General features: G+C 39.1%; 1 pseudogene; it reads right to left on the reverse strand.

The window, feature by feature from the left end:
- Positions 1–1,644: 1,644 nt before the first annotated feature.
- On the reverse strand, positions 1,645–19,621 carry LOC120551426 (annotated as a pseudogene).
- Positions 19,622–22,764: the final 3,143 nt, after the last annotated feature.

Here is a 22,764-nt window from a genome sequence, read left to right on the forward strand (position 1 = left end):
TTGGCCGGGCCGGCCCATAAAGAACTCACCGCGCCCATTGGCTAATTTTTTATTTTACTTGACACTTGCCTGACCTAATCAAATCCAGGAAACCCCCCTCCCACCCCGGCCGCAAATGCACGAATCCCACTATGGCCACGCCTCCCGGCCCTGAGACGTGAGCTGTATTAGTTATGCTGGAAGTTTAGCATCCACGTTAAAATGGACAAACGACCACCAAAGCGCAAGGGAGGTTCAGAGAAATGACAAAAAATTTCTGACATGTTTGGGGCTGTAGTAGCTGCTTCAACATCAGCATTACCTGAAGTAGAGGAGGAGAGGTGGCTGGCTACACAGAGAAGCAGAAACAACATCATGACAGGAGAGAAGCCGGAGGAGAGTGACCATGACAGGGCCATGGGAGCGAGTGAGGAAAAAGATGGAAGAGAGAGTAGATGACGATGTGGTAAGGAGTAGGCAAATTAACTGTCAGAAGGGAGGGAGGCTGTGTGTGTGTTTGTGTGTGTGTGTGTGTGTGTGTGTGTGTGTGTGTGTGTGTGTGTGTGTGTGTGTGTGTGTGTGTGTGTGTGTGTCACACTCATAACGACAACAAGCAGTTTGGCTGTAACATTAAAGTTAGTGGTGGTCAGGTAACCTAACTGTTTAAGCTTACATTGAAAATGCTAGCGGTTAGCCTGTTGGCTAGCTGGAGAGTCTGTGGATCTATAAAGTCAGTGATGATATAAGCATCAGTGTTCCTTGAATGGCTTAATTAGCTTCTCTTGTATTGGTGCTCTTTTCCAGGGGCATATACTAATCTCAGCTTTACTGGAGCTTTTGGGAAGGGTTATGGTTATAGTATTTAGCAGACACTTATGTCCAAAGCGACAAAATATGAATCTTACAATAGTTAAAATTAACAGAAAACTGTTTTTAAAGTTGCTAAGCCAATATTAAGCAAAATATATAATAACAATAATGGCAATACAATATCAAATATCAATAATAAAAATTATAAAAATACTACACATATACAAATCACTAACTCTAAGAATTAATGAATTATTTAAGTGTAAGATCAACAGATAAATCTTGAGAACCCCTCTTTAAGGATCCAAAACGATCACATGAACGCTGAACACTAGGCAACTCATATCATAGAATGCACGCATATTTTAAGAGGACTGTCTGCAGGGAATGTGTCTGACCAATCCGCGGTGGGTGTGCCCCTGGCCCAAAAATGCCAGGGCTGATTTTTTGCCCCGTCCCAGCCTTCCTGTCATGTATTCTTTATTATCTCTTTTCACTGGGTACACTTGTTTATGTTAATGTTATTCAGTAGTCTAATTCAATTTATGGTTTCAATCATCAATTTGACAGTCCTTCAAATAATTGCTGAGTAAAAGTTCTTTTTTCTTTTCTTTTAACTTTACCTTTCATTTTACAGTAATTATTCCCACTAGTGTAGTATAATCATATTTGTAATTTGATCTCTTTTCATTTTTCCCCTTTGACTTTTAATTTTAATTATGAATAAAAATATCCTCCATAGAGGATAAAGTGAAGACATCAGATCATCTTAATGCTCAGCTTCTTATTTATTGTCACCGTACAGCAGATAAAGATTCACATTAGAGTTTCAAACCTCCACCAAACATCAACTGACAGTCCTGAACTACAAACATCTTTTTCTTTTCATTTTCTTTACTTCTAGACTATATTGTGTTTCCATTTAAAGATTATGGGCCCTACTTTCCTGCTAAAGCCCAACTGGAGACACATCTGACTTTTCTTCCACGTTGCAGAGAGCTGCTTTAAACCATCACAGACAGTAACAAGATTTACAAACGTCAGTTAGTTTTCTTGTGCTGGTGCCCAGTTTCAGGAAAATAAGACCTGTTGTGAGATTAAATGATTAATGAGAGAAAGAGAAAGAAATCAGAAGAGATGAGCTGATATTCTGCTGGACGTTGGTCCTGGAGAACTACACCACAGGACGGATCTTCATGCTGATGGCCTTCAGGGAGTAGTTAACACCTTTCCAATGTACCCACTCTACTCAAGAGCATAGAGAGTGCTGTCAGCCCCCAACGATAAACGCCATTTGGATTTGTATGATGACAGTCGCTGTACCGGAACGCGCCCCAGGAATGATCTGGCACAGTTCAAAGGCAAGGTGTCCTGATCATTGTCGAAGGTGGAGAACTTCTGTCCGTTGTGACGCCTAGTCAGGAGTCTCCTACAAAACACAACAAGTGTATAATTAGTTTAGTTTAGTTTATTGAAAATCATGCTCACATTCAAACAACTGACTAAAAGCAGAATTTACATTGGTTTAAAACATAGAAAGTCCGGCCCTATATGGATAAAAGATAAAGGGATAAAAATACTAAATATAAGTTAGTAAATAAAAACATATATGCACACGTGGTTTTATGATCACCTAAAAACACGGGCCCTCGATTATACGTTTGAGAGTAATTGTAAATGACAAAGAAAGAAATACTCTTAACTGTAATACTGCTATTTTTGCCACACAGCATCATTTTGTGGTTAATTACATGCCACTTTGCAACACATTAACACAGCAGAGACATTATTTATTGATACATTTCAATATTGATTCAGCTTAACGTTACTGCAATGTGCTGGTTGACAAGTAGTTAACGTTAATGCTAATGCTTGGTGGTAACATTATAGGGTTACAACATTGTTTAACAGCTCATAAAGTTATTTTTCAGTATGATTGTTTCGACCACAGATAACAGCACTGGGCTAACCCACGAATGAGTTAACCAGTGACATTAACGTTTGCTGTATAGATAGACAACCAATCTAATGCTAATTTAGCCAGCTAGCTAGCACACCCCGGTTGTGCTGCCTCCCACTCCCCGGCAGCAGAGAGACTTCAGTTGGGATGAGATCTGACAACAGCCCAGGGACATATAGCTAGCTAGTTACCGTTAGCCTCCAGCCAGCTAGCAGCCAGCCGCTATCATTACAGCAATCCCCTGGCCAGCACTTAACTCCAGTGCCTGGTACTTACGATGCTAGTGGCAGTTTAAAGCTACATTGTGGAAGAATTACTCCCATCTAGCGTTGAGATCATATATCGCAATCAACTCTCTCTCGCCACACAGTATTGCAGCTACGGTCGCCTTCACGCTTCAAAAAGAAAGGTGTACAAAAGGCGCGATCTGGCCGTCATTGTTGGAGTTCATACGTTCTCTTAATACATCCATGAGTTCATGTCGGAAAGTGGTACGGACACCACGAGCAGGCACGCTGACGCCCGACAGAGAGAGAAGAAGAAAGGAGACTGCAACGGTCCGGAGGATAATTAACTAGTTGGGATTTGGTGTGTGCCTCCAAAGCAGCTCAACCGTTCACTCTTTTTCCAGTCTCTTGCTCTTTTCAAAATCGGTTTTCTTTTTCTGGGCAAAGAAAAAAAAAATTGGATTTTAAATATGCGTCGGTCCTCCATGTTTCCTTCTTCAAACTTGCCGGGGCGGGAAGCTACGATACCCATTAGCAGCAGCTGTGTCAGTCCGCAAACGCGGAGCAGTATAGCCTGTATGTCCCTTACCCGGCTAACGTATTTCAAGATGGAGCATGAAGCGTCTACCCCAGTTCACGCAAATGTAAAATTCCAAGCTAATAGGAATACTTGGAATTGATGGTGGTGGTCAATATTCATGAAAAGGACAAGTTGGTGAAGGGCAATACAGATTTTGATAATGAACAACTACAAACATTACACACTGGGGCTTTAATGAAGCATCAGGAAACAGACCATATCAGACCCAGGCACCCGAGTCAGAACAGCGTCCACAATAACGTTAGCTACGTCTCCGTTAAGCGCCCGGTGTTCGATGCCATTCTCCCCTCGCCGGTTTAGCTGTCTTTACAGTTAGCTAAATTAACCAAAAATATGACTAGTTAACATTACAGCAAAGTTAAAGGGGAGATGATTCCGGGCAGCTGGTAGATCTGCTCTTTGCTCTTTATTTTTATTTATTTTTTATTTCTACTTTTATTTTTAATTTAATTTAATACATAATGTGTACATATACTTATACTTATATTGTTTATACCTATACTTATATTGTTTAATATTCCATTTAGAGAATGTGTGATGTGCACCAACAACCCAAAACAAACTCCTTGTATGTGTTAAAAACAATAAAACCCTTTCTGATTCTGATTCTGATTCTGATCTACTGCTGCCGACAACGGCCATCGAACTTCCTCGCTGTCCCGGAGATTCCCCAGCAATCCACACCCACACCCGTTGAGTAACGTCACAACAAACCCCCTCCGGCCGGTGTTGAAACTATCCAAAAGGTGACATTGACGAAATATATTGTGATAGTGTGGTTTTAGCTGTTAGCTCTAGATGTTAGCTTGCAGGCTCACTAGCTAACTGGTCAGCTACCAATACAAATCAAATCAAGAAAAATTTAATTATGTTGGGGAAACTGCCGCTATTTTATTAGAATGACATGAATAAACTTTACTGAACGTAATGTGAATAAACTTAAATGGGTAAACCCGTCCATGTACAGATGCATTCTAATCAGCTATGAACAATGAAAACTACAACTCCCATAATTCTCCCGCCCAACTTCCCAACGTCATCAAAAGTCTGTGTTTACCATCCCTGTTGTTTTGAATGAGAGACCCCTAGCGGCAGAAAGTTACATATTTATGTTTAAACTTGCAGTTTATTTGTTTTAATAATAAAGAAAAAAACGCCGTCTCGGCCGAGTTGAAAAAAAGGCTTTTTGAGAATTCAACATCTACTAAATCTAAAACTAAACACAATGGCTAAGGCCGGCTACACACTGCCTTGTGTGGCGGAGCGTGTCAGCTGCGTGGCGTTGTCCATTTTTATTTGGGCTCCCATGTTAACAGGTTAGAGCTTACACACTGCTTGGGGGGTACGCATGTTTCAGGCGCGGCTCGAGCCACAGTAAATCAATGGGAAACACGTGTACAGACAAGGCTAGCAGCAGCAGCGCTGCATCAGACACGTTTCTGGTGGGTAAGGCAAGGCAAAGGAAGGCAGCTTTATTTGTAGAGCACATTTCAGCAACAGGGCAATTCAAAGTGCTTTACATAAAACATTAAGGAGCAGTTAGAAAACAATTAAAAACAATTTAAAAACATGAATAAACAAATTAAAAACATTAAAAGACAAGAATAAAATTGATAGTGCAGTACAGAATAAAAGTTACAGTGCAGTATAAGAAATTAAAGTTAATAAAATAGATTATTTAAAGAAAAGCAACATCAAAAGATAGGTCTTTAGCTTAGATTTAAAAGAACTGAGAGTTGCAGCGGACCTACAGGTTTGTTCCAGATATGTGGAGCATAAAAACTGAACGCTGCTTCCCCTGTTTAGTTCTGACTCTGGGGACAACAAGTAGACCTGTCCCAGACCACCTGAGAGGTCTGGGGGTCATAATGTAGTAGCAGATCAGAAATGTATTTTGGCCCTAAACCGTTTAGTGATTTATAAACCAGTAAAAGTATTTTAGACATGGAAAAATCTACACAGCTGACGCAACAAAACCGCCACGGTCGCAGCGGACGCGACAGTGTGTAGCCGGTAGTGGAGGAGCTTATTAATCAAAATAAAGCACTGGTTGACTGACCCTGACTAGTTGTCGACCTGACACCAAACTTAAAGAAAAGCCCGCCAACACCTTGTACCTTATTACAAAAAGTTCAGAGAGACTCCGCAGTAGCTAAGAAAATGATGCTATAAAAACAAAAATTGCATTTACATGTTGCACTTTGTAGTTTGGTTTATTTGAAAATAATGTACTTATACTCGATCAATACAATCATTTTATTCTATTTTCTTTTCCATGTTTATTTGAATAGGGACCAATATGTAGCATAAACTAGTGCCATACACCACAACATTTGTAGCTTAAGCTAATTTGCAATGTCCATCCTTAGATAATGTTGAAACTCACCTGCTCCTCCATAAATGAATCCAGAAACAGTCAGTCGGTATCCCGCGCACTCCGAGCCGAGCGGAGAATGAGGAGTAACGAGCAAACACTTTCTTTCCTTCAAAGTCCTCCATTTGGACCAGCAGCTCGGACTGTCGATTGAGTGTCAATTGGTGGATTTTCTCAAGACCTACACACACACACACACACACACACACACACAATACACACACACACACACACACACACACAGTGTTCTGACAATATTCTCTGACATTAAATGTCCCAAGTGAAGTTTTTGACCTTCACTACTTAGTGAACAGTGAGTTTCATGTATCCATAAGTGTTAGTTTTGTTTCATTTCTCACCGAGCCAGTACTCTCCAGCAGGGCTACCAAAGCCGGTCTTGTATTGATCCCAGCCCCTGTAGAAGTTCACCGTGCCGTCCATCCTCCTCTGGAACACCTGGGAACACAAAAATATCTGACAGATCAAGTTTACATACAGCTAGGCTTCACTGTTATTTCAGGTCATTGGGAATTTTTTGGTTTCTTTTACAGTCCGATAAAATAACATGCTCACTAACGTATCATATCTCTCCACACTGTTACATATATAACAGGGGTATGCCTCGCCACACCATATGGACTACTGATTAAACACCTGCACTTTTATCTCTATGTCAATCAGTATGACTGCATATTCATTTCCATGTTCTTCTCAAAACGTTCTGCTTTAAGAGGAGTTACAGAAAGGCAGAAAGCAACAGTTTCAGGAAGATGTGGAGATGCCCCTCCCGATATGATTTTGGGGATTTAATGATAATGAAAGAAGAATGTTTCCCCACAACTACTAGATAAATAAGTTAATGTTTGCAAACAAGTTCAACATACCAAATTGAAAACAGGTGATGATATGTCATTACTTGTTTCTGCTGAACCCACATAGCCAAAACAAAGTTATTGCAGGGTTTAACTGTTATTGAAGCTACCAATTGAACCCTTGACTCTGTTTGGACTAGACATCCAGATCCATCCAAACTCCCAGAAAACTGCAGGTCTGCTGCAAATCTCAGTTCTTTTAAATCAAGGCTGAAGACCTTTCTTTTCGATGTTGCCTTTCTTTAAAACTTATACTGAAGTTGCAGTTTTTCCCTGACCAAAATTTAAAAAATCAAGTGAAATTGTTGTACAGGAAATGAAGTGTTTTTGTTAATTTGGGGTTTTGTAATGGTGTATTATTTTACTTTTATGGTTCCTGTCCGACACTTCTTTTGTCATCATTATTCCAGATTTCATTGTGTGGGTTTTACTAAGAACCAGTCTTTACAAATAGAGATTTTATGGTGCTAATATGGGACAATGTATAAGCCGTTGCTCTATACACGTAATCCACCCGCAATCCCTGGGCGTTCCCCGGACGGGCTGGTCCCACCGGTCTTACTTATTCATTTCTCTTTATATGCTTATATATATTTTCATACAGTTTCAACAATGCAACAGCCTTGATTTAAAAGAACTGAGAGTTGCGGTTTCTGTTGCAACTTAGGTTCCAAATCTGGCCTCCCAGTGGACTTAACCAGTTCCAAACTGGGCCTTCCAAAGGACTTATCCCAGACAGTCAAGACACTCTGTCATCATATTCACTATTGGTCCCTCTGGGGCGGCGTGTGGTTTACTCTGCTTGCCAACCATCTTGGCGTGGAAAAAGTAATTTTATTTTAAAATATAGTTGTCACTATAAGTCTTAGTTTCTTTCTTGGAAAAACCTTTGCAAAACCCTTTTGGTTGAAATTCACACTTTTTGTAATTAGTGGTCTTATTTCAACCGTAAATCCCTTTTTCTATTCATAAAAGGTTGTTTCCTATAAAATCCACACAATGCAATCTGGAATAATGATGACAAAAATGTCGCAAAATGAAAATCAGATAAGAAAAAAAAAAGGTTACGGGCAGTATAAGAACTTAAGAAAAGAACAATCCACCCATCTTGGCGTGGAAAAAGTACTTTATTTTAACTCCCTGTGCACTTGGGAGTATTTAAGAGATTGGAAAGAACCTTAGAGAACATTCACAGAACCAAAACTTGACTGTGATTTTAAGTTGACTTCATTAAAAGCTTACTGTCCACCGTCCTCCTTCTGAGTCCGCCATGTCGCAGTACACCTACACACAAACACACAACGATAAGGAAATGTGATCCAGTTGAAACACTTCATACAATATATTCACACAGGCTGTAACAATTACTATGAATACTGATACATATACAACTACAGTGCCTGACAAAAGTCTTGTCCGAACAACAAATAATAACTTGACGTTGATCAATTTGGAATCAGAAATGGCTCATATGAAAGGCAAATGCTACTACACTATGACCCACTCAGACCTCTCAGGTGGTCTGGGACAGGTCTACTTGTTGTCCCCAGAGTCAGAACTAAACAGGGGAAGCAGCATTCAGTTTTTATGCTCCACATATCTGGAACAAACTCCCAGAAAACAGCAGGTCTGCTGCAACTCTCAGTTCTTTTAAATCCAGGCTGAAGACCTATCTTTTAATGTTGCCTTTCTTTAAATAACCTATTTTTAACTGCTCTTTCTTTAAAATTCTTATACTGCACTGTAAATTTTATTCTTGTCTTTTAATGATTTTAAATTGTTTTTAATTGTTTTCTAATTACTCTTTACATTTTATTTTTTGTCTTTTATTGCATTGAAATTGTTCTGTTTTTTATGTTTTATGTAAAGCACTTTGAATTGCCTTGTTGCTGAAATGTGCTTTACAAATAAAGCTTGCTTCGTGCCTTGGATTATGCTTATTTACTCCACTTGTAAATGACTCAAAACGCTACTTCATATTCCAGGCCTATAGGCGGCGCTGTTTCTGCTACAGAAATTCACCAAAACGGAGAAGAAGAGCATAGTCACTTCCACTTCCCATCATAACATGACTAGATTATAACGTTCTCTTAATACATCCGTGGACTATAATACCTTTCACCACTGCTCATTTTATAAAGGCTGCCGCAAGAAAACGTGTCTTTGTTTACGTTGTATAATGTGCTGTTGGATTGCTTTTTATTTTGCATGATTGCAGCGCGCTAGTAGCAAGCTAACGTTAGCCGCTAACGTTAGCTACTAACATCGGCAGTCAAACAAACATCAATGATCCATGAATGATGTCTTTTTAATAATCTATTCGTTTTTCTTGCAGTAGCCTTTCTACGATAAGCCGTGGTAAAAGTTACTATAATCCGTTCAAGGAGAGTTTATAAGCAGACAGATTAGCTAGCTAGTTCATAAATTGTCTACTTCCACTTTATAAACAGATAGCCATAGCAGCTAACGTTAACGTTACTTCGCTGCTGGAGCGGTCAGCTACTTTAGCAATGTTTGCGTTAGGCTACATAACGTTAGCAATATATCTTGTGTAGAATCCAGAGGGAAGGGTCAGGGAGCAGAGACACAGTATTTAGATGAAGTGAGCTGGTTTGATCATGGAGATGGGATGTTCTCGCTTAGCTTCAACGCAGTTGTTTGCATCAGCGCCGTGGGAGGGGTGTAAAAAGAGGGGTGTGGCGATGACATCATCGATACGGATCCGTATTCACCATCCATAACGAAGCCAAACGAGAACCGTTTTCTGATTTTTTCACCCTGAGACCAGGTTTCAAAAAGTGCGTTTTCAGGCAGTGCGTTTGCAGGATTCGTCTGGACCGGTCGCTAACGATGCAAAACATGTGCGTTTGCACAAAAACCTTTTCGTGTGGATGCCCCTAGAGCTTCACCTGTGACAAATACTGTAATTACCACATTCCCAGGTGTGTATAAAAGAACTCCAGCACACCAGACCTTAATGTGAAGTGCAGCCTGACCTCTCACAATATACAAAAGATTCAACCACAGACCAAGTACTGATTATCAAGAGCGCCAAGACCAAGTCTGCTGCTGAGGTGGCAGACATCTTCAATGTATCCAAACATCAAGTGGAGAGGATAAGAAAAAGATTTGAAGAAACTGGTGAAGTTCATGACACAGCCCGGTAAGGCAGACCCCGTAAGACAACTGTTTGAGAGGACCGCGTTTGTTTGTCGACAGTCCAGGACCAGCCCTTTTTCTGGGCTGGCCACTAGAACTTCCCTGTATCTATAAGAACAGTTTGTTGAATTCTCTCACGCAGTGCTCTCCATGGCTGAATTAGTGCGCACAAACTAGAATTAAAAAGACAACTAAATATTGTGTTGCATTTGCAAAGGCCCACAGCTTGGTAAAAGGATGGAAAGTGAAAAGTGGCAGAAGGTTGATTGTTCTGATGAATCATCCATTGAACTGCATCAAATGCTGCATCCAAAAATGCAGAAGACCTGTTGGAAATTTGGTATAATAAACATAATACAGACCCCTTTGCCTCTTCATATAAGCCATTATTTCTGATTCCCAATTGATTACTACATGTCAAGTTATTGTATGTGTTCCTACAACTTAGATAAGCAACAAGACTTTGTCGGGCACTGTACTTATATCTGTTTTATCAAAGCATCAGTCAGAACTTGTAACTGTGTTTCTGTCAGAGATGATCTCACTTTCTTCCACGTTGAACACTTTTATCATCTAAAGGTCAACCTACGTCCCAGAGAGGATGAAGTGTACCTGGACAGGAGAAGTGGATCTGATTGGATAGATAGTGTACACTCCACTGGTTCGGTGTTTGCATTATTATAGATGTCACTGCAGTCCTTGGGTAGAACGGCAGGTAAGCAGCTTGTCAACATTGGAGCCAGGAGCAGGACGACGACAGAAACCAGCTGGAAGAGAGGAGATATTGTTGACACGCAGTAAGGTTTCAAGCTTCTGTACTGTTTCAACATGATGTTGCAGTGTTTCCCATACATAGGTTCTGCTTGGCCACCAGGTATAAAGAAAATCAACGATTATGGATGTTTTAAGGTAAGTTCTTGGTACATATAAGATTTTGGCTTCCGCTAATCAGGTATTTTATGTGCTGAACCATAAAATTTATTTGACAAACCAACCAGATGTAAATTAGAAAACACATCAAAGGTTACACTTCATCTGTATCTTTATGATCGCTATGACACTTTTTTCAATACTTTTAACAACTTTCCTAAACTCTTAACACAGTTAGTACAACATCTGTCTGTGTAGCCTATACAATTAACATATTTATTGTTGCTTTGACACAAAATGCATACAGTTAACACAAATTTAAAATGTTTGAACTTCTTTTACACACCGCTCCACCAAGACCAAAACAATGGATTATTATTGACAAATTTACAAATGCTTTCACACTGTATGTCAGAACAGATACCATTATGTTCTAAACCTAACTTATAGGATAAAGTCAAAGTGAACAGCTGTTCATATTGTAAATTGAAACTCAAATATATCCCCTGCATTTTATGCATGCATTTATTGAGAAACAGCTGATTGAAGTTATGCAAATAGATCAATAACAGCTGAGTCCCTTCTAGGAAACACACTCAGGTGTTGAGGTTCTTTCAATTGCATGATCATATGGTAATACAGTAAAAGAGGACCTATTTGAACAATATACTGTAGATGAACACAGAAAATAAGAAAAATGCCTTCATGAGGGAGAGGAAGAGGAGACAATTCTGTCTCCTTTTATCATACTCTGAGATGGGTCATTATTTGATTTTCTAAATATATGAATTTTGTTCATGTAATAGATGAACTGTGTAAGAGTAGTAACTTTTAAATGTTTACTCATGCTATTTAAATGTTTAATCGTTACTGCACATAAACCTGAAAACACTGAGTAAAATTTAATCTAAAAAGTGTAGCGTGTGTTTGAATCTGCACATGCGCATTTGGACAGACAGGATACCCGCTACTTTCAGCCAATCAGCACAAAGGAAAACAAACAAGCAGAGAGGCCGGTTAACGTGAAGGTCCACGGAGAATATTATTTTCCATTTCTGCCAGTAGATCCTCCTAAACCCTCGGTATATTTAACTTGATTGAATATTGAACAGAAAGCCTCTCATGCAAGTCCAGTCTTGTCAGTTAAGTTATTTCTGCTCATACACATATAAGTTAATCTGTATTTTGTTGTTAAGTTAACTTCTCTCAGAGTTAAATGTAGACAAATAGTGTTCCTCTTGATCATTGTGCTAGTATTTGGCCCATTACGTGATGTTGTACTTGTGAATCTTTTGTCAATTCAGATAAAGGAGGAATTCAGGAGGATTACTACAATTTCCTGGAGCAGACCTTCATGTACAAACTCAACCATTTCCCACGACACCTTATTGCCCTGATGAAGGACAAGGGAGCAGTCGTGGGGACCAAGCTGAGGCCATTCTTGGACAAACTGAGTCAGGGTTTTTTGGTAAAAATTGTGCGTTTTCTCTGCTCTGTCTCCCTTTTTTCGGACGCTTCCCAATATGAATGCACGCACAGCAAAAATCCTCACACTCAATGATAGCTACATTTCTTAACATCATCTGCCTTATACAAAACAAATAGTGTATATGCCTCTGCACACTCCATCTTTCTACACATGCTGTGTACTTAGATGACATGCTCTCATTTGACAATTCATTGTGTATGAATAATGGTTAATTATTAACACAATATTAATCTGTTCACAGAACCAAAGCATCAAGATTAGACGTGAAGCTATTGTCTGCAGCCTCATACTCTACCTTGAGAAAGAAAGAAAAAGAAGAGGAACTTTTTAAAGATTGCCTGGTAAAGCATGATTTTACGTTTTTCTGTAAATGTTTCCTGTAATGACATGATTAAAATTTTAATGTGTTATCATTCAAGTGCAAGCTTAAGTAAGTGAGAAAAGGTGCAGATCCACACAATTTATGTTGACATTGTAATGATTACATTCAAGTAACATTTACCGGGGGCTACAATCTGTGCAGTGCAGCCATCTTGTGTCTGTGTGTTCTACAAATGTTTTGCTGATATTGGCTCACTGTAAAATAGATTTAACTAAATGTAACATAATCTGAGCTCTCCTTAATGATGTTCCTTTTAGCATCTTCATCCCCAGATAATGAAGTCACTTTTGGTTTGTCAATGGCATTGTCTTCATTTTTTGTATGCAGGAGGACAACCGCAGTGATGCCACTCAGCACATCCTCAAGATCCTGGTGGTCCATGGTGTTGATGGAGAGCACCCAGTGGATGTGTCCATCATGCTCGAGGGCAAGGAGATGCTGCCAGGATGCGGCAGTTCCGCTAAAACTTGCACACTGCTAATGGGGCTCATTTATGCCCCTCAACCTTGCTTACTCCCGACACTGCGCTACACTTTTGAGGTGTTTCAGAAACTGTTCCTGGAACTGGATGGGATTAAGCTGTCCCCAAAAGTACAAGCCTTAAAGTGAAAGCTGCTGTCTTAAATGCTGTACAGTTCAACTTGTCCCTGGCCAACTATTTGTGGGAAGTTGACAGTCTTGAATTTTTTCCATTTTGACTATGGCACCTGTTCTTCCTGTCATTGATGTTTATTACAGATGAGAGGGTCATAAAAAGTTATTGTTTTATTCTTTATCTTAAACGTTTAGCATTGTTTTAATGGCATACTTGCACTAGTCCTGAGTGCTGATTTGAAGATTCGCAATTGCACTGTTTTAAGGTTTTAACTGAATATTTAAAAAGCACGTTCTTTTGTCATCTGATATGGCCTTTTATTTTTTATGTATAATGGGGAGAAAAGAAAATTGAAATGCTGTGTATACTGTAATTTCTTTCTTTCATTTTTCAAAACAGCAAGAGCATATTAATGCGAATATGCATGTGTTTTCATTAATACCAATCATGCCATGTTATATTTTTGGCTGCTGCTTCACTTTGAATGCATGTTACAGTTGAATTGTACATGTTAGTGATTCATTGGTGTTAATAACAAAAATAAAACATTTCATTATATATTGTATTTCAATTGTGTCCTTTGTGGTAAAAGTATATGCATAGAGAAAATGATTTATTTGGTAAAATTTATCAAAACAAAATTAAGAACATTTACATAATTGTAGTTAATAATAATATTGCATACATATAAGTAATTTAAAATGTCAAAAGAACAAATTTAATATAATTTACTTATTTACTTCATAACCGTAAAATATCACTGATATGTAAAATGTACTTAATATTTTGATGACAGCAATGTATTATATATGAAAATACTTAATTGACTTTACTCAGTTAAAATAAATATAACTTGTAATGTAGATATAATTAAATAACATTTACTTAATATTTTTACAAAAGTTTAGTTCAGTGGTAAGTAATTTTTACTTGATACTGGCAAGTGAGTTGTACTTGATATTTCGAAGCTAATATTTACTTAAAAAATGTTTGTGCAAATTCCAATCCAGCCAATCCACCTTTATTTATAAAGCACCTTAAAAACAACACTGTTGACCAAAGTGCTGAACACAGTCCATGAATAAACAATAACATACAAAAGAGGGCGCAACACAAAAATAATAAAACAATAAAAATAAATACAGCAATACAAAACTCAAAAGTCAACCCTCAAACTGGAGTTAAAAGCCAAAGAAAATAAATGAGTTTTAAGACGAGATTTAAAACAGCAAGAGACTCAGTCAGTCTGATGTGCAAAGGCAGCTCATTCCAGAGTCCCGAGCTGCCACGGCAAACGCCACGGTCACCTCTGGATTTACGTTTAGTCTTGGGGACGACCAGTAGTGCCTGGTCAGCCTACCGGAGCAAACGAGGGGGTGTAGGACACGAGCAGATTAGACAGGTACTACGGGGGCCAGGCCATGCACACAGTTAAAAACAAATAACAGAATTTTAAAATCAGTGCGAAAGTGCACAGGGAGCCAGTGGAGTGATTGGAGGATGGGTGTAATATGGTCAGATTTTCTACTTCCAGTTAAGAGGCTGACAGCAGCCGTTTTTGGACTAGCTGTAATCGTACCATATTTGATTTGCTAATACCAGTGTAAAGTGCATTGCAATAATCTAAACAAGTGGTGATAAAAGCATGGATTAAAATTTCAAAATCATGTCGAGATAGAACCGGTTTTACTTTGGCTAGTTGCCTCAGCTGGAAGAAGCCGGTCTTCACCACTGCACCAATCTGCGCATCAAGTTTTAAACGACCGTCCAACTTGACACCCAGGTTTGTAACCACAGGGCTAATGTGTCGGGTTAGAAAACCCACGTCAACAGGAACCGCAACAGCCAAAGCACTAGAAGCAAATAACACAAACTCAGTTTTGCTCTCATTTAAATACAAAAAATCATTGCTTTCACTTCATTCAGACACTCTAAAAAAGTTTTGACTGACTTAGCGGTACATATATTTGGCGTTCGTCAGATTAAAAATGGAACGAAACATTATGACTTCTGAGGATTGACCCAAGAGGCAGCAGGTACATTGAAAAAAGTGCGAGCCCAAGGACAGAACTCCATGACAAGAGGAGCCGTAGAGGACACTGCATCACCAACCTGAACTGAAAAGCTTCTGCCTTCCAAATAGGACCTAATCCAGGCTAAGGCCAACCCCTTAATGCCCAAACAGTTCTCCAGTCGAAACAATAAGATTTGGTGGTCGACTGTATCGAATGCAGCCGTAAGGTCCAATAGCAGCAGAGCAACAGTATCACCAGAGTCTGAGACATTTCTGGTATCACCAGAAATGTCGGTTAGAAACCCTCAGCAGAGCTGTCTCAGGGCTGTGGGCTGACTTAAAACCCAGACTGGAAAATTTCAGTTATACAATTGTCATTTAAAAATGTGCTCAGCTGCAAATAAACAACTTTCTCCATAATTTTGGAAAGCAAAGGGAGCTTAGAGATTGGCCGATAATTTGAGAGTTCAAGTTGGTCCAGACCAGGTTTCTTTAACAAGGGTTGAACAACTGCATGTTTAAAACTCATAGGTACGACTCCAGTAATTAAACTGACATTAACAATATCAAGTATGCAGGGGCCACTGTAGGAAAAACCTCTTTAAAAAGACGTGGGGGAATCAAATCATTGGGAGCCAGTGATCTTCATTTGACCAAATATTTTTTTCTAAAAAGGCAAACTAACAGGCTCAAACTGGTTCAAAAACAGCAGAACAGGTTACAGAAATGCCAGGAGTCATACAAAGGTTGGAGCAATAAGGGTCCTAATGCTCTCCACCTTGTGGATAAAGAAGTGGAGAAAAAATTGTTACAGAGATTATATTAAATAAATATTATTATTTGTTTTTCCGTGTAGTTATAACCACACCCTATATATAATTCTTAGTCTGATTGCACTGCTGTTAATTTTTTGCAAGTTTAAGCCTCTGAACACCCACACAGGTGATTTCAGTCTGGCTGATTAGACCTCTGCTCAGGTTGAAAGGGGCGGAGCTTAGATGGGAATTTGTTGGGACACAAATCTTCTCTACCAATAAGAATAATAAAGCTGTCATTTGTCCCACCCTAAGAGGTGCAACCAAGCTAACAAGAGACTCAGGGAGATGTCAATGAATCAGTCTAAACACACCCACACAGTCCTGGGAAGAAGTTCAATCAGCCAGGTTAAATGGAAACACAACACTTTTGCTAGCCCCGGTCTTGATCTGGGATAGGGAAGACAAACATTTATAACTTATAATTTCAAGAGTGTCAGCTCTCTGAAACTCTGCCCTCCCTGCAGCAACAGACAACCACTCCTGCAGTTTCTTCTTCTCTGCTGCAGCTGATTTATTTCCTTTTGTTTTGTTTAATTCTTTCACAGTTAATCAGGATTTATTAGGGCCTGGCGCCCGACAGCGGCGAAGGCCCTATTGAACTGAAGGAATTATTTTCCCGGCAAATTAATTGCCTTTTTGAGGGGCTTACTATATTCAAAAACACTCACCAAAATTGGCGGTCTCATCAAGTCTGGTGAAAAATGTGTACGTATTTTAATGGTTTGGGAATAGGTGCACAAAAATGGCTCGCTAGCCGCCCTAGAAAGTTAAAAAAATTGAGCCCCTGCAGTCGTTTATCGTAGACTCCACGAAACTTGGTACACATATGTAAGATGTCATTTTGAGTATTTAGCGATGAACGAAAGTGGCTGTAACTACAAATATGACATAATTGCTTGAAATTTTCCACAATCAACTAGAATCCATGCCTGAGGACATATACAGGCCAAAATTGACTTTTGGTCATAGCGCCCCGCTGGCAACAGGAAATGCGCCTTATATGTTTCATTGGTGATGGTTTGGCCCGCCCCTATGCTTTACCCGCCCTTTCATAACTGGTGAACCATTTAAGGTAGAGTCTTGTGTGAGGTATCATTGAACTCAACCATAGGTGTCGATTTCGGTGGGGACGGTGGGACGGTGGGTACGCGGTACCTACCAGATTTCGTCATGAGTCATTTTGCACCCACCACTTTTTTTGAAAACCTCAAGCTCAATTTAGTTAAAAAAAAAAAGTCCATAACACATAGAATTCTTGAGCGACAGATCCAAAAATCCACAACAATCTCTATCCCCACAGGGCGGGCACAGACACAGCCGCCTGCTGCTGCGCTGCGCTGCACGCTTCTCTGTTCACAACACTGCCTGCCGGAACATTCTGCTTAAACGTCTTTAATTCCAAAAGTAAGAAGTTAATATACCAACTTTTGAGGGGAACATAGGTCTCATCTTGAACTCCATGGAGCTATTTTTAGAAAAAAATTACAAAATCACAAAATTTCCGAAAATCTTGGTTTTCGTGCAAAAATCTTCATTATACCGAAAACTTGTTTGAGGACTTTAGGATGCAAACGAAAACTCTCAAAATTTTGCAGCCATGTGCAGAATATTAAACTCTTTCATCTGAATACACATTTAGGCCTGGGAGTGGTATGGTTGCTCTATAAGCGCCCCCTAATTGGTTTTAGCCCTTGGGCACATTTTTGAAGGCCTCAATATATATGAAAACTCACAAAAATTAACCCCCACACAAACACCTGGGAGCTTCGCCAGACTGTACAGCGATTTGGCTCATACCTGTAAACGGGCTCCATAGCCCCTAAGGCGTGGAAGGCCTCAACTTGGACATAGTTGCTCCAATCTTCACCAGCTTTAATACACATATTGCTCTAATCATTGCGGACATATTTCCCATTTACATTCATTAGCTCCGCCCAACCGGAAGGCCGCCATATTTAATTATGCATTTTTCAGGTGTTTTACATTCTTTCGAACTCGTCCTAGGCCGTGATTTCAATCTTTGCAGGTAGTATCTGTTGACCTTCGACGTAAAAGATATCCAGAGAATTTTGATAGTTGAAAAAATCGGAAGTTATAGCAACTTCCTGTCTAAACAGGAAGTTGCATTATCTTAGCAACAGTTATTCTGATTGGCCCGAAACTTGACAAGGTTGTTCCTCATAGCCGGTTTAGCATCTGTGCCAAACTTGGTGTAAATCGGCCATTAGATGGCGCTGTTTTAATTTTTTTAATTAATCAGCAAAATATTGATATATGGGAAACCTACTCTGTCTAACTACTCCTGGGCCGTGAGTCCGATCGGCACAGAAACTTATATAGACTCGGAGGACCCTCGTGACAAAAGATTATCAAAAGAATTTTGATAGCTAAAACAATGCTCAAGTTATGGAGGACCAACTCGTGTAGGTGGGTGTGGAAACAGGAACGGTTGTATTTTGCCAATGGCTATTCTGATGGACACAAAACTTAGAAGAGTTGTTCTTCATGTTCCAGTGAGGCTGTGTGCTAAATATGGTGTTGATTGGCCTTTAGATGGCGCTGTTTTCATTTTTTAAATTAATTATCAAATTTGCTTTGAAGCGAAACCTATTTTTTACCTCCTCCAAGAAGCGTGAGTCCCATTTGCACAAAAATGTCACGTAGACTCTGTGGACCGTCATGACCAAAAAGTTATCAATAGAATTTTGATAACTAACACAATGTGCAAGTTACAGAGGACCAACTTCCTGTAGGGGCTGTCAAAGCAGGAAGTGGCATATCTTACCAACATTCATTCTGATTGCCATCAAACATGACACAGATGTTCCGCATAGGGGCTTGAGCATCCATGCCAAATTTAGAGTGAATCGGCCTTTAGATGGCCGTTAAATTTTCTTTATTAAATAGCCACATCGTGATATAGGCCTATGGGAAACCTACTTTGTCTAACTACACCTGGGCCGTTAGTCCGATCTGCACGAAAGCTTGCATATAGACTCGGAGGACCCTCATGATAAAAAGTTATCAAAAGATTTTTGATGGCTAAAACAATGTGCAAGTTATGGAGGACCAAGTTCATGTAGGTGGGTGTGTCGAAACAGGACGGTTGTATTTTGGCAAAAGTTTTCCGAATTACATGAAACTTAGAATGTGTGGTCTACATGTGATGTTGCGTCTGCCAGTACCCCCAATGCAAGAAGCGAGGGCCCGTCATCGCTGCTTGCAGCTTTAATTCATATTTATGTTTCACTCTGTAACATATGTGACTTTAAATGTAGCTCAGTACAAAACTAGTGATGTAACGCGTGCTTGAAAGTAAAATTACAGATTAAAGAATTACTCGATTTTCTTACAGTAATTTGAGTAAATGTAAATTGTTAATTCCACATAAAGTTACAGATTTACCTTCATTGTCGGAGTTCTGCTGGAGTGAGGCTTTAAAAATCCTGATGTCAGTCCGTCTGGATCTCTGATGAGCTGTTGATATGCAAACAATTAATTCAAACTTTAGTGTTCAATTCTTTATTTTGGTGCAGATTAAAAATGGGACATGTCTATTTCATAATTTTTCAATCACAACAATCAAAAGCCAAAGAAAACTTCCCAGATTTGGGAGTGACAATGACAACCTGCCTGACACCAGAGGTTATATACAATCAGTTATATAAAATATACAATCTGTTGACATTAATACAGCCATAGCTTGATAATAGTGTTGGCCAAAATGGCCTTTTGTATCTTTAATTTAGCAGGGCTCGACATTAAGGCTTGTCCGGGACAAGTGGATTTTTGTAGGACAAGTGGAAGAGAAATTTACTTGTCCCACTGGACAAGTTAAAACTCAAACAAAACAAAATGCCATGTTAGTTCCACGTTATGTGCCACTCATTTCGTCAATGTTACAGAATTGAAACAAATACATATTTTACACCACAATCCCGGGCGAATTGGTCGGGCGTAACGTTAGACCCAGCCCGCTGTTCAGCGCATTCTCCGGCGAAGCAGCATGAAAGCACGGCGAGCTAGCCGGTGTTAGCTTGCTAACTCCACCTTAACGTTACCTCCTCGCCACATTGTTCACAGAAAACAAGCTGAAAACAGAAGTCACTCGTGGCGATAGCAATGTGCTTTGTGTGGATGAAGCATTATATACGTTAATGTGTCACTCATTCCGTTTATGTTACAGATTTTACTTTACCGATTTGAAACAAATACATTAACTAACGTTAGACCCAGCAGCAGCGGGAGAGGCGGACCGCTGACGTTAGACCCAGCCCACTGTTCAGCTCCTTCTCTGTAAGCGATACAGCATGAAAGCACCGCGGAACCAACAAGCCAGGCAGCCGGTGTTAGTTAGCTAACGTTAGCATGCTAACTACGGCTTTAACGTTACCCCGTCCCCACATCGTTCACAGAAAACGAGCGAATAAAGCTGTCACTTCGTGGCGATAGAAGTGTGCTTTGTGCGGATGAAGCATGAAGTTAATTTGACTCTTGACGGCTGGCTCTCTGCCCGTAACGTTACTAGCTGCTCCGCTACTTGTTTGTAGCGGATTAAATATCAGGTAATAATCAACTGTAAAGTAGCTACACCTTTTAAAGGATCCCTTGGTAAGTGAAATTGTAGAAAGAAAAAACACACGTTGACACCAACATTTAGTGGCAAAATCCATTGTTATGTCTACAAAATTATTTTAGATATAGTATAAGTTCAAGTCACCACTACCTCTGGTCAAAATATTGAATTAGTATCTCAATATATTGTCTCAGTATCTCAGAATATAAACAAAGAATATCAAAGTAATGAGAAACTATAAAATATTGACTTAATCTCAATATATTGGCTTAGTATCGTAATATATTGATTTAGTAACTCAGAATATTGACTAAGAATCTCAAAGCAATGAGAACATTCAAAATATTGACTTACAATCTCAATATATTGACTCAATATCTCAAAATATCTCAATATATTGACATAGTAACTTAGAATATTGACTAGGAATCTGAAAGTAATGAGAAACTTTAAAATATTCACTTAGAATCTCAATATATTAACTTCTGCACACCGGCGTGCAACATATTACTTTGTATTATGAGTCTGGAGATCCTTTTTTCTTGTTGAAGGGGAAATCTATTGTTGGGACACATTTGTTTCTACTGTTTAAACTGAATTGTATTAATGTTGATAGGGTTTGGATGCTTTCAATGGTTTCTTCAAATTCTGCATTAGCAAAACACAAAAACTTTTTATAAAATGATGAATCTTTACCCGGACAAGTGACTTTTGTTCATGGACAAGTGAAACGTAAATGTACTTGTCCGAAGGACAAGTGCCTCAAAAAGTTAATGTCAAGCCCTGTTTAGGACTAAGTACATACAAAATCACAAATAGATATTAATTTAAAGTAATATTAATGTCTCCTGGTTGGATGCTTTACCTGTCTGAACTCACCGCACGTCCGAACTGAAGAGATTTTGAGATTCAAAGGGAAAACAAGCTGCAGCTTCTCCTTCAGTCTGTCACACTGTCACAACCTCACTGATTATATATGCAAAAGTTACTGTGATGTCACACCAAGATAACCATTTACAAACCGGGGTGTGGCCCAGGTGAGGGTTAAGTGTTTGCCCCAACTTCTTGTTCTTTAGCACGGTTTATTCATCATACCTGAAGAATGGAATGAGGTGCAGTAACAAACCCTAACAAAGACAGTCTAATTAAAGGTTTAATTACTAAATATTTTCCTGATGCTGCTGCCAGAATAGACCAGAAATGTGACCTCCCTGTCTATTCAAGACTGTACAGTGTGTCTCTTATATCTGAGCTAACAAGTGTATTATTCAAAATATGATGAGATGAGCTTTTATTTATCCCCAAAAGGAAATTCTTGTGTTGCAGCAGCACAAAAACAGCAACAAGTACAGATAATTAGTAAAGTAATATATATATATATAGTTATATAAAACTAAATTAGGAAAAGTATAGAAAAAAGTAATACAAAAGTATAAAAGAGCATTGAGTAATCAAAATTAATATAATTTCAAGCACTTAGCTCTTAACTCTTAAACAGCTCCTAAACAGAGGTAAAAACTCTTTTATTCCTCGTTCCACTCAGGCACTCAACTCAGCTAAGAGAAGGTGAAAGCCCTTGCTTATATTAATACCCCTGTATTTATTTATTTATTTATCTTTATTATTATTATCGTCTGAGTTTTTGTAGTTCTTTTTACTTTCTTTATGACTCTAACACAACTCTGCAACTATTCATTCTTTAACTCTGGCTGAAGCTGCTGTTTTTTAGTGTTAATTTTTTTTTGTGTGGTCTGTCTTGTATATTCTGATGTGATTACCCTTATTGTCCTCGTTATCAGTCCTAACTTTAATATAGTTCGTGACAAAACCTGCATAAAGAAAAGTGTCTTTCTTTCGTTTTTCAAATTGTATCCCGAAGTGGGTGATACCACTAGTTGATGCTGTGATTTTGGCAAGGTGTCTACAATCACAAATTGTTACAAATAAGTAAACATATAAATACTGCGGTGACCCGTGCGTAATACTGCATCATGGCACTGCTGGCCCTGCAGGAGGACTACGCCAATGGAAGAATCAG

The sequence above is a fragment of the Perca fluviatilis genome, chromosome 21 (assembly GCF_010015445.1).
Source record: "Perca fluviatilis chromosome 21, GENO_Pfluv_1.0, whole genome shotgun sequence".
NCBI classification, from domain to species: Eukaryota; Metazoa; Chordata; class Actinopteri; order Perciformes; family Percidae; genus Perca; species Perca fluviatilis.